Genomic DNA, 10862 nt, shown 5'->3' with positions numbered 1-10862 from the left:
TGAATTACATGCAGTGGATAAGGTGACGGAAGGTACTGCAGGTCCATTTGGGCTCAATAAAAGCTATAACAAATAAAAAAAAGCTGACACCAACAAATACATTGATAGGGATTTGGGTTGTGTCACAAGTCTCATTTTTGTTAAATCAGTAGTCGGTGGGGGGTAGTACACCATTCCTTCACATGTAAGGTCAGAAAGATCTATTTTTTTGTTCTGTTGGTCGAATAGGTCACTACTTATAATGCATAATTTTTCGGGTGGTCGAACGTCGAATTCGAACTCCGTTAAAGTCAATGGGGGAAAAATTTGGGTTGTTATTCGGGTCGGTGGAGAGCTTCTACAGCCTATAAATTCATTTAAAAAGACATATCAAGACTCTCCCATCTCTGCACAACACTGTACAAGTAAAAATAAAATGGAAAGGAAAGTCTTTCTTCTGTGTCGAAGCTGTAGCTATTGGAGACATGAATGGATCAACGAGATTCCAATCCGTACCAACTATGTAGCGAAACCACATGAAACGGAACGGGCTTGGCGGAATCAGCGGGGAAAGAAGACCCTGTTGAGCCTGAGTCTAGTCTGGCATCTAGAGCTGGGTACTGGGCAGTGGGGAGGCAGCAGCAGTAATAGCATCATCAGTTCGGATGACCGCGGACGGCCACCACGAGCACCAGCTCCACAGCACCTTTCGGCCCGGTTAGATGTTCTCCCGTGTGGGCATTTTTTAATGTCCATAGTGATGACAACACTATGGTCATCTGCAAACTGTGTGCTCATCACTTGAAACGAGGCAAAAACCCAAACAAACTTGAGCTCTGTGCGACCACCTCCGCCCAAGAAGCAAGCTCAAACTGCTCGATCTTCCTCCGGAGCGGTGAAACCTGGTGGCTAATTTTTGGACCAGAGGAACCCCCTCATGTCCCTCTCTGGCTGTACTCGGATACCGTGTAAAACCTGGTATGTTCCCTTGGCCGCCCCATAAAATGGCCGTGCCAACAACAGAAAAAAGACTTCCTTATTTTATTTTTACTTGTACAGTGTTGTGCAGAGATGGGAGAGTCTTGACATGTCTTTTTAAATGTATTTATAAGCTGTAGAAGCTCTCCACCGACCCAAATAACAAACCGAATTTTCCCCCCATTGACTTTATTGGAGTTCGAATTCGATGTTCAATCACCCAAATAATGATGCATTATTCGACCGAATAGCGGTCGAAACGAATAGTGACCTATTCGACCAACACTACTTTTGGAGCCAGTTTGATAAACCAATCTGGACCACCTGTTTATTCGGCTCACCTAGATGCTGAGCCACAAATGTCTGGTGACATGAAACACGTCCATGTCTGTTGGATTCAAAGCTGGTAAAGTTCTAGAGTACCACATTCCTAATGTGCGCTGGGACATCATAACAGGGAAATTGGACAGGGCCACACTGGCAGAGTTCTACCCACTGTATGTGATTGACATACACTTCCACTTACGGTTCAAGCTGCTCTCCAGGGTAAATGCCACCCACTCAAATCAGCTGGCTCATTGGAAGTATAGGAAGAACAGGAAGAGGTTCTGAGATGGAGCGGGGACCGGATTGGTAACTGGCATCCAGAGTTGGGAACTGGGCAGGCGGCTTGCTCCTTCTCAGGGCCCAACGGCTCCTCCTCATGCTGTAACTGATGCCGCCTGCAGAGTTCCCAACTCTGGATGCCAGTTACCAAAGCGGTGCCCGCTCTGTCTCAGTGCTCACCGCCTTCTCCTACTGCTGCTCTGCCTGTACTCTGAACCCTGTGTATGGCTTGTAAGGGAGCGGTGAAACCTGGTGGCTAATTTTTGGACCAGAGGAACCCCCTCATGTCCCTCTCTGGCTGTACTCGGATACCGTGTAAAATCCAGTATGTTCCCTTGGCCGCCCCATAAAATGGCCGTACCAGCAACAGAAAAAAGACTTCCTTATTTTATTTTTACTTGTACAGTGTTGTGCAGAGATGGGAGAGTCTTGACATGTCTTTTTAAATGTATTTATAGGCTGTAAAAGCTCTCCACTGACCCGAATAACAACCCAAATTTTTCCCCCATTGGCTTTAATGGAGTTCGAATTCGCCATTCGACCACCCGAATAATTATGCATTATTCGGCCGAATGGGAGTCGAATCGAATAGCGACCTATTCGACCAACACTAATGGTTAGTCCTTGGTCACTGGGAGGTCTTTTTCATTCCCCCATTTCCCAGGTCCCAAAACCAATCATTAAAAATTTGTTGTTCAGAGATATGCTGGGAGACTCGCAAGCTTTTCAAAGTCTATGGGTCTTTTACCCCTAACCTACATATAGGTTTCTACCCTGGTTTCCCCCCAGGGTCTGAATTTAAAGCATTTCAGCTTTGGGAATCAAGAGGTATTATAATACTTGTTTACATGTATTATATTACATGTTTTAGATGATCAGTATTTAATTCTACCATTTGATATTTTATGTGCAAAATATATCTTGCCTTTACATAATTCCCCCTATTATTACCAATTAAAAACTACTTTGTTCCCACGGGGCTAGACCATTTTACAATTACCTAAGCCTTTACATCAAGTTGAGTTTATCTTCTACCAAATTATCCATCTCGGATATCTACGGCTATCTGAGTTTTAACTCCAGCGATAAGGCTCTTAGAGAATCTCATGTAGAGAAATGGGCTGTCTTTCTAGGTATAACATGTGAGGATACTCTTGACATACTGGAATGTTGTTGGACCCTGGTTAGAAAGACTATTATTAGCGAAAATTGGAGGGAAATGCAGTTTAAAATTTTTTACAGGGCGTATTATGCTTATTACCGTAAATTAAGTCCGAGGTCTATAGATAAATTCTTAAACGCCTGCCCAAAATGCCAGGAACCTAATTGTTCCATTGAACATGCTCTCTGGACCTGCCCTTATACTCAGATATTTTGGGATTGTGTTTTTTTTTTATGTCCTCTATATCGGACTCAGTAAGGCAGCTATCTCCACTACTAGCTCTCTTCCACACCAATTATGTTCAATATGAGCTCGCTCCAAGTTGTCATTTAATAAAAACAAAAATGAACACCTGTGCTTATTGGCAGGTAAAAAATGTATTATGCAAAATTGGCTTAACTCATCTCCTCCTACTTTGACTCAATAACAGCAAGCAGAGGCTTCACTACACATGGAGACTCACTCCACTAAATTTTTTGATACTTGGATGACCTTTTTGAAAGTAATGTTGCCACAAGACCAAGTGGAAGATATTAGAAATGCCTTTCAAGACTCCACTTGGTATCACCTTAGAGCTCCAGGGGCAGTAACTGAATGAGGGTTTTTTCAACGAGCAGCTCCAAATGGAACTTCCTATACTTGATCTGCAACCATTTTTGTGACTAAAAGCTACACCCTGTTGCATATTTTGTATCTGTATCCAGCATAATCATTGCATTATTTGTTAGGTACGTACTTACAGCGAGATGTATGTTTATTTGTTTACTGGTTAGTTTATTTTTTCTTGTTTATTTTATTTATCTGTCCAGAAAAAACAAGAAAAAGTTTGATAAAAAGTTGTGGTGGTTTCTCTGATTATGTTAGCACTGTCTTATTGTAACTAGGAAATGGAAATGATTTTATTTTTCATTTTGGTTATTTGTAATATTGTATTTTACTGTATTCCCCTTTCCTAGTTGTACCGAATCCCCACAATAAAAATTTTGTTTAAAAAAAAAAAACTAGAGGGGTTAGGCCGAACTGGAATACTGGCTAGGCCATATCCAACCTAAAGGCCGGAGTTTGCCTACCACTGCACTAGATGGAGCCGGGTGCCTGTTTTCGCTCGCATTGTAATTTTTAATGACTGTTTCTCCAAATCAGGCAGGGAAAAAAGGGAGTCCCATGCAAGTTTTATATGTTGTGATCTTTTTTTTGATTTATACCTGCCTTGTAAGGCTCTGGTCTGCACCAGTCTTCACCAGACACCAGTCCCCCAATCTAACACTGCAGTCTTCACCTATAGCAGCCCCCGCCGAGCCTCAGGAGACTGGTTACGTCTGCCAGCACTTGGTTGCCCCCAGGACTTACTGCGCAAGGGATGGTGTCTGGGAATGGGCTGGCAGCAAGCCAGGAGCCCACAAATAAAGCAGGACCAAGATTCATACAGAGCAAAGTTCAGAACAGAGCAGAGGTCATACACAGGAGATCAGTCCACCAAATGAAGTACAAAGTAAAAGGCACAAGCAGAGTCGGGGTCACAGGCAAAGGTTGGTCCAGGCTGAGTTCAAGCGGGTTGTCAGGAACAGCAAGGTCAGCAACAATAAATCAGACAAAACACACTTCAGCACAGATTAGCCCAGCTATACACTACAACAGGCACTGGTGACTGAGAGCAGAGAGGCTATAAAGCCCCAGCAGCCAATAGCAATGCAGGGCTGAGTCAGGAGCTAATTGCCTCTGAAATCCCCTTCAGCTCTGCACAGGGAAGCAGGGGCTGCTGCTATGTTAGTTTTCCTGGCTGCTGAAAATGACGTTGCTGGACAGAATAAACAGCGTTTCATACTGCAATAGCGCACAGCACAGAGTCGCCAGATAGATGGGCTTTTCCTAACATGCCTTATACACAAAGCTGCTATATTAATGAAGATGATACCTGCCTATATCGTTTTATAGTTCATATTTTGTAGGATTTGTCTGTTTTTTGCTCACTTTTTTTTTCTTTTTTTACACCTTGAATGAAAACTGTTACATGGAATATCAAAGGGCTCTGCTCTCCTATAAAAAAAAAACATTGTTTAGAACACCTGAAAAAGCTACAAGCAGATATTGCAATTTTACAAGAAACACATCTACAATCCTCTTCTTTTTATCTTATGAAAAATAGCTAGGTAGCCGAAGTTTGGGGTGCCTCTTCACATGGCAGACAAGCAGGCGTTATTGATTTTAAATATATGGAAGCAGGTGCACAAGCTTGTCAAGCTTATCTAGCTTAAAAGGAATCTCTTTCGGTGGCTGATAGAGACTTTGGCTTAAATCTAAAAGGGCCTTTAATTTTTGTATGAAACAACATGATACCATCATTGGATCTTATCGTTCAGAATTCTTTAGATATGGCAATAAATCAGGAAGTTTACTTGCAAATTTAGCCAAAGGTCATCAAGGCCCCCACGTATCATGGGTATTCGAGATGCTAATGACTTTGTACAGCAAATACCTCGCAATATAGTTGCTACTTTTTCCACTTATTATGCCTCTCTCTATACATCAAAAGGAAGTGACTCTTCAAAAGCAAATTCTTTTCTGGATCGCACTACTACTTTTTTACTACTTTTTCTGACGTTACTATTTTTGCTTCGCCACTTAGATGTTCAGAAGCTCCATTCTGCTTTTACTACTTTTTTTTGGCAATGTAAAATTCCTAAAATTGCTAGGTCTAAATTAACATGTTCCAAACAAAATCTTGGTGTTAATTTTCCAGATATACCTAAGTATAATTTGGCATGTTTATTACGTTATGTGACGTAGAACTGGTGGCATAATACCTCTTTTTATACAGTGGTGAAACTAGAATTTTCATTAGTACAGCCCTGGTCTTTATTAGAATTGCTCAAAACACCCTATGTTAAAATACCACGTCATATATGTACTAACTTGTTATTACGAGACACTTTATTAGTCTGGCGTGAAACTAGAAAACTTTGTCAATGTCAACAAGGGTCAACTACTAGGACGCCTATCCACACCTAGTTTTCCTCAGGGTACACAACATAAGGTAAATACATTTTGGAAAATACGGGGTGTTTTTGGGTGATTTGAGGGATGATGAAAATCATCTGCCGACTTTTGATATTCTGTGTAGTAAATTTGCCCTTCCTTCTCATCACTTTTTATATTACTTGCAGATTAAATCTGCTTTTTTTACACAGTTAGGCCCCATACCTATATTACCTTTATCTTTTAGATCAGTACACATTTTGGGCACCCCTGAGTCTAAACATTTGATTTCTTGCATTTATCCACTAATATTAGATATCTCACTAGATAATAAAGCTCCTTTAAAATTCGTGGCTAGATGGGCTGAATACTTACACTGTTCTTATTCAGATACATTGGAATTATCAGAATCTAGTTGGGCCCTCATTAGAAAAAATATAATGAATGATATATGGCGTGAGATGCAATTTAAAATTATTCACAGAGCATATTATGCATTTAATTTAAAATTTAGTACACATTTTACTACACAAAGAATAAAAGCTAGTTCGAAATGTGCTTTCCCATCGGCATCATTAGAACACTTGTTGGATTGTCCAGCAATAAGTCATTTTTGCCAGTCAGTTTTTAGATTCTTTAATAATATTACCGGCAATACTTACCAACTTTTGCCACATTTGGCATTATTTCACGGAATGTTTTCTCAATCACTATAACTAGTCTGTCAAAATTTGAAAATCTTTGTATGCTAGCAGCTAAAAAATCAATTTTGAAACGCTGGCTTGAACCTCACTCTCCAACAGTTACACAACTTAATACTTATTTACAATCTTTAATGTTGATAGACAAAACTGAAGCTACTTAACGTCTTGACAAGCACAAACAAAAATTTTTTGTTACTTAGATGTTGTACACATTGCCCCTGATTCATCAAGCAGAATCGGATTATCGGTCGCGCATTCGTATTAGCGTTCCGGAATCATACGCGGTCGCGCTATTCAGCAACGGAAAAAGCTCGCGCACGGAGCCGCGCTTATCCGACAGCTTTTTACTGGCGATCTTGCATTAAAAGTCACTGTTCCCCTAAAAAATCATTCTTTCTAATGGCACACACATTACCCATATTCGCGCTTCCAGCTAGCGCGGATTTCATTGATGAATCAGGGGCACTGTCTCCATTCCAATTTCATGATGTTTTTGAACTTTTTCATCATACAGTCTGACCGTATGACTGTCGGGTTTTAGAAGTTTCGAATTAAGAGGACACCTAAACACAGGCCAATGGTAATTTAAAATTAGAATGGACAGCTATACCATTGTATTGGGACGTTGATTGGTCCCATTGTTTTAAATTGTTGTATTGCATAATTTAATAATTTTTTTTTGAATGCTTAAATAAAAATGAAGAAAAAATGTAAGGACTAAGATGAAAGGGTTTTTGTAGACATACAAAATACATTTATATATATATATTGGGGATGTTATCTATTAATATATTTTATTGATTCATGTATGTTTACTTAATATATATGGAAAATTTCTACATTGTGTATGTGTATTGTTAGGTCTTCTTGTACTATTGTAAAAATTTTATCTTGCCTGGGGTTGGATGCATTCATTTGACACTCAGGAACACATGCTTTGTAAATACTGCACCAAATCCAACCCTATCCTTATGTGAGACTTGAAATCTACCAGTTGTTTCACAACTTGTACCCTTTCATTCTATATATGATATATTAGGTAATGGCTAACTTTTGGTTGTTAAGGTAACATTTTTTTCCTTGCAATTGCCAAAATGAGATTCCATTAGTGTACATTTTAAAAATATTTCTGGTCACTGTTAACTGTGATCAGGTTCTTGGTCACCTATCTAACTAAGGCCCTTCTCCCTGATTTTCTTAGTTTGACAGGGTGACCAGCTTTTGGAAGAGTCATGGATATGCCAAACTTCTCTTATTTGGAAATTACAGAGGTCACTGTGCCTCTAAAGGAACCTTTAGTGCAGCAAAGTGTTTTTGTAGCCTCCCCCAGACCTGTACTTTGCAACAATCCTGTATCTAAGCTCTACAGGCAGTTTCTTCCTCATGGCTTGGTTTTTGCTATGATATACATTGTCAGCTAGGAGTGCTTCTATGAAGAGGTGTGTGCTTTTCCAAATCATGTAAAATCAATTTATTTACCCCATGTGGACTCCAATTAGGGTGCATCTCAACAGTGATAAAGAGAATCAGGAGGCACTTGAGCTCAATTTCAAGTGTTGTTGCAAGAGGTCTAAATACTTATGTGAATGTGGGATTTCATTTTTTTTTAATCATAGTCATGGGGTACTAGTGTAGTGTAGATTAAAGAGAAAAAAGGAGAAAAAAAATAATTTTAACTTTTTGTAGCATCAGGCTGCAACAATACAAAAGTGAAAAAAGTTAAGGTGCTCTGAATTCTTTTTGAAGCCACTGTTTGCCAAGTATTACATTTGGCCTAATGCAAGTTTGTCAGAGTCCTCCAGACTGATATGGGCCAAGGTGACAAGGCTTTCAGGGCCAGAATGCCTTCATCAAATGTCCTATAGTAATATAATATATCAGCCTTCATCCCTTTCACCTCCCACTCTCAGGACCTAACTAGATAATTTCAAGGGGGTCTATCATCTATCATAATTTCAAGGACCTATCATCAAAATTTTTACTGTATATAAAAGTGTAGATAAACCTTTTATATAAAGTAAAATTTATCTTCTTTTTTTTTCTTTAAATATGTTTTTTTTTAACCCCCCTGGTGGTTTAATTATGTCAGTTTTTTTATGTCAAAAGTGGCACATTGTTTTTCGTGGAAATTTGTTGTTTATTATTTTAGGTCTGTAATTCTTAGGAATAACTCCCGGGATAAAGTTGGAAACACAAATCATAAATTATAACATATAATATAAATAATTTGAAATAATATTTAAAAAAAATAATGAAATAATATAAACCAATACATTTAATGTAATAATTTTATTACAAAACTTTAAAAAATTATAATATAAAAATTTAATTTGTCCAAACAAGTGTACAACATTAGAATAAACTTTTGAATTTATTATTTATTATTTGGATTTTTTTTTTTTTTACTTTATCACTGTGATCAATGTTTTAAAAGCAGATTACAATGTAATCTTTTAGATGCAAGCTTTTAAATTTCCTGCCAGGCCACACCTCCCCAGCGTACCGACACTTCACGCATCACATCGATCAAACTGATGATGTGATGCAGAAGCTTGCCGGGGTTCACTGGAGGACACAGCTGGATCATGGGGATTTTTTTATTCTAGCCTGAGTGTGGCTCGGGGTACTGCTTTTGGTCCATAAAATTCATCCCGAGCCACACTCCCTTTCTGTCTTTATCACCATGGCAGATAATACAGAATGCACAGAAGAAGCTGGTGGGGTCCAGAAGCACTGTGACGAAAGAGGATTCCAGGACGATGTGGGACTGAATCAAGGACAGCGCTGGAGGGATCAAGCGTTCTGTCGATGTAAAGGTAAGTGTGATTTTTTAGTTTTAGATATAGTTTTGCTTTAAAGGTCACAGGCAAACCAGTGACAGTTTTTTTTTAAAAACCAAATAAACAACCATTAGGACTGTCAGTTCAATGCAGTAATGACACGGGGTGAGCAGAGAACTAGGTTGCTGTCTACAGTAGGTGTCCAATGACACTTGAATATCCACTGTGCAGGAAGGAGAGGGGATGCTGAAGGTTGAATTAGCTGTAACCCCTAAAAGGATTTCTAAAATCTTGCCCTATAAGCTATGCAGAGGGTTCAGACAATCCAATAGGCCTTCCTAATTTTTGTAGCCCCCAGGGAGAAAAAGGAGATGTTCTAAATCACATTTAGGTGCTGAGGTATTCAGGTATTCTTGGAGAGTACTGCTGATGTAAAGATTGCTGGTCTATTGACCATCCTAGCATGTAGAATGAGGCATGTAGGGAGCACAATCTCCTGATGAGATTAAAGTGTAACCTGAATAGTGAAAGTTGGTGTAACCTTAGGGCAAAGCATGGACAACAAGACTGTCAGGCTTAGAAAAAAGGATGATAAAAGGCTCTTAGGCACTCACATACAGTTGACAATCGAAAATCCGGCCATCGATAATCTGTTTCCTTCATTTTTCCGGCATGAATTGTACGTTCAAAAGAAGGTCCCACTGACTTCTAAACTTGGATCTTTGGATTCAGAGCCCAGAGTAGTAGCCATTACATAATGGAACTCCTAATATCAAGGGGGAGGTAAAAGCTAGAAATTGCCAAACTATATTGATGTATATATATATAACCTATGATTATAGGTGGTATTGTTAATAGTTTTCCTGACTTTCATGTGGGTTTTACCCACCCAGCAGCACCCTCATAGCAGCCTAGGTGCATCCTTATTTCAAGATTCAGGACATAAGATACAGTTTTCCTGGAGTTTGGATGGTGCAGGAGACCTTGTGAGAGGAGATCCAGAAGAACTTTGAGATGAAGAGAAGCCTGAACATGAAGTTGCATTAGGAGCAGGCACCATGGCCATCTGAGCCAGTCATGGGTGATTGCTAAAAAGGTCAGCTCCTTCAAGGAACCTTTAGTACTCAAAGGCACCAGGATAAACTGTCCATTGTCAGCACATATGTTCCCCGGGTTGTGGTTTGTCAGGGATGCAACAGGTTCACATGTTTGAAGTCGAGGGTTTTCTGATGTTAAGACCACGCATTGTCTGTCCAAAAAAGCAGACTTTTAAAAAAAAAAAATCATAAAATATAGATTTGACATATCTAGCTGCCGTGATAATGCCCATTCTCGTAGGAACTTGTTTTTTAAAAGACAATAAGTTGAAAAGCTAGAGGACCTTGGGAGACCACTCGAGTCTCAGGATATTTGAGACTTTACTGGGCTTGGTCAAGCTCCTTGAACTATCTGCCCCAAACAAAGTGCCTGTGGCTTCACATACAAGATTCCTTATGGCATACATAAAAGATATAAAACTTTCATTGAACTGTCTCACCAGTATATCAATTAAGCAGATACCTGGATTCCTGTTATGATCCATGCAAATAGAGAGATTTCCATACCTCTGGGCCACAGATGGAATGTGTATTCAAAGATTTGTTGCTTGAAATTATCAAGAACTATTACATGCCCTCA

Source organism: Pyxicephalus adspersus, chromosome 5, assembly GCF_032062135.1.
Source record: "Pyxicephalus adspersus chromosome 5, UCB_Pads_2.0, whole genome shotgun sequence".
Classification (NCBI taxonomy): domain Eukaryota; kingdom Metazoa; phylum Chordata; class Amphibia; order Anura; family Pyxicephalidae; genus Pyxicephalus; species Pyxicephalus adspersus.
This window is presented reverse-complemented; position numbering follows the sequence as displayed.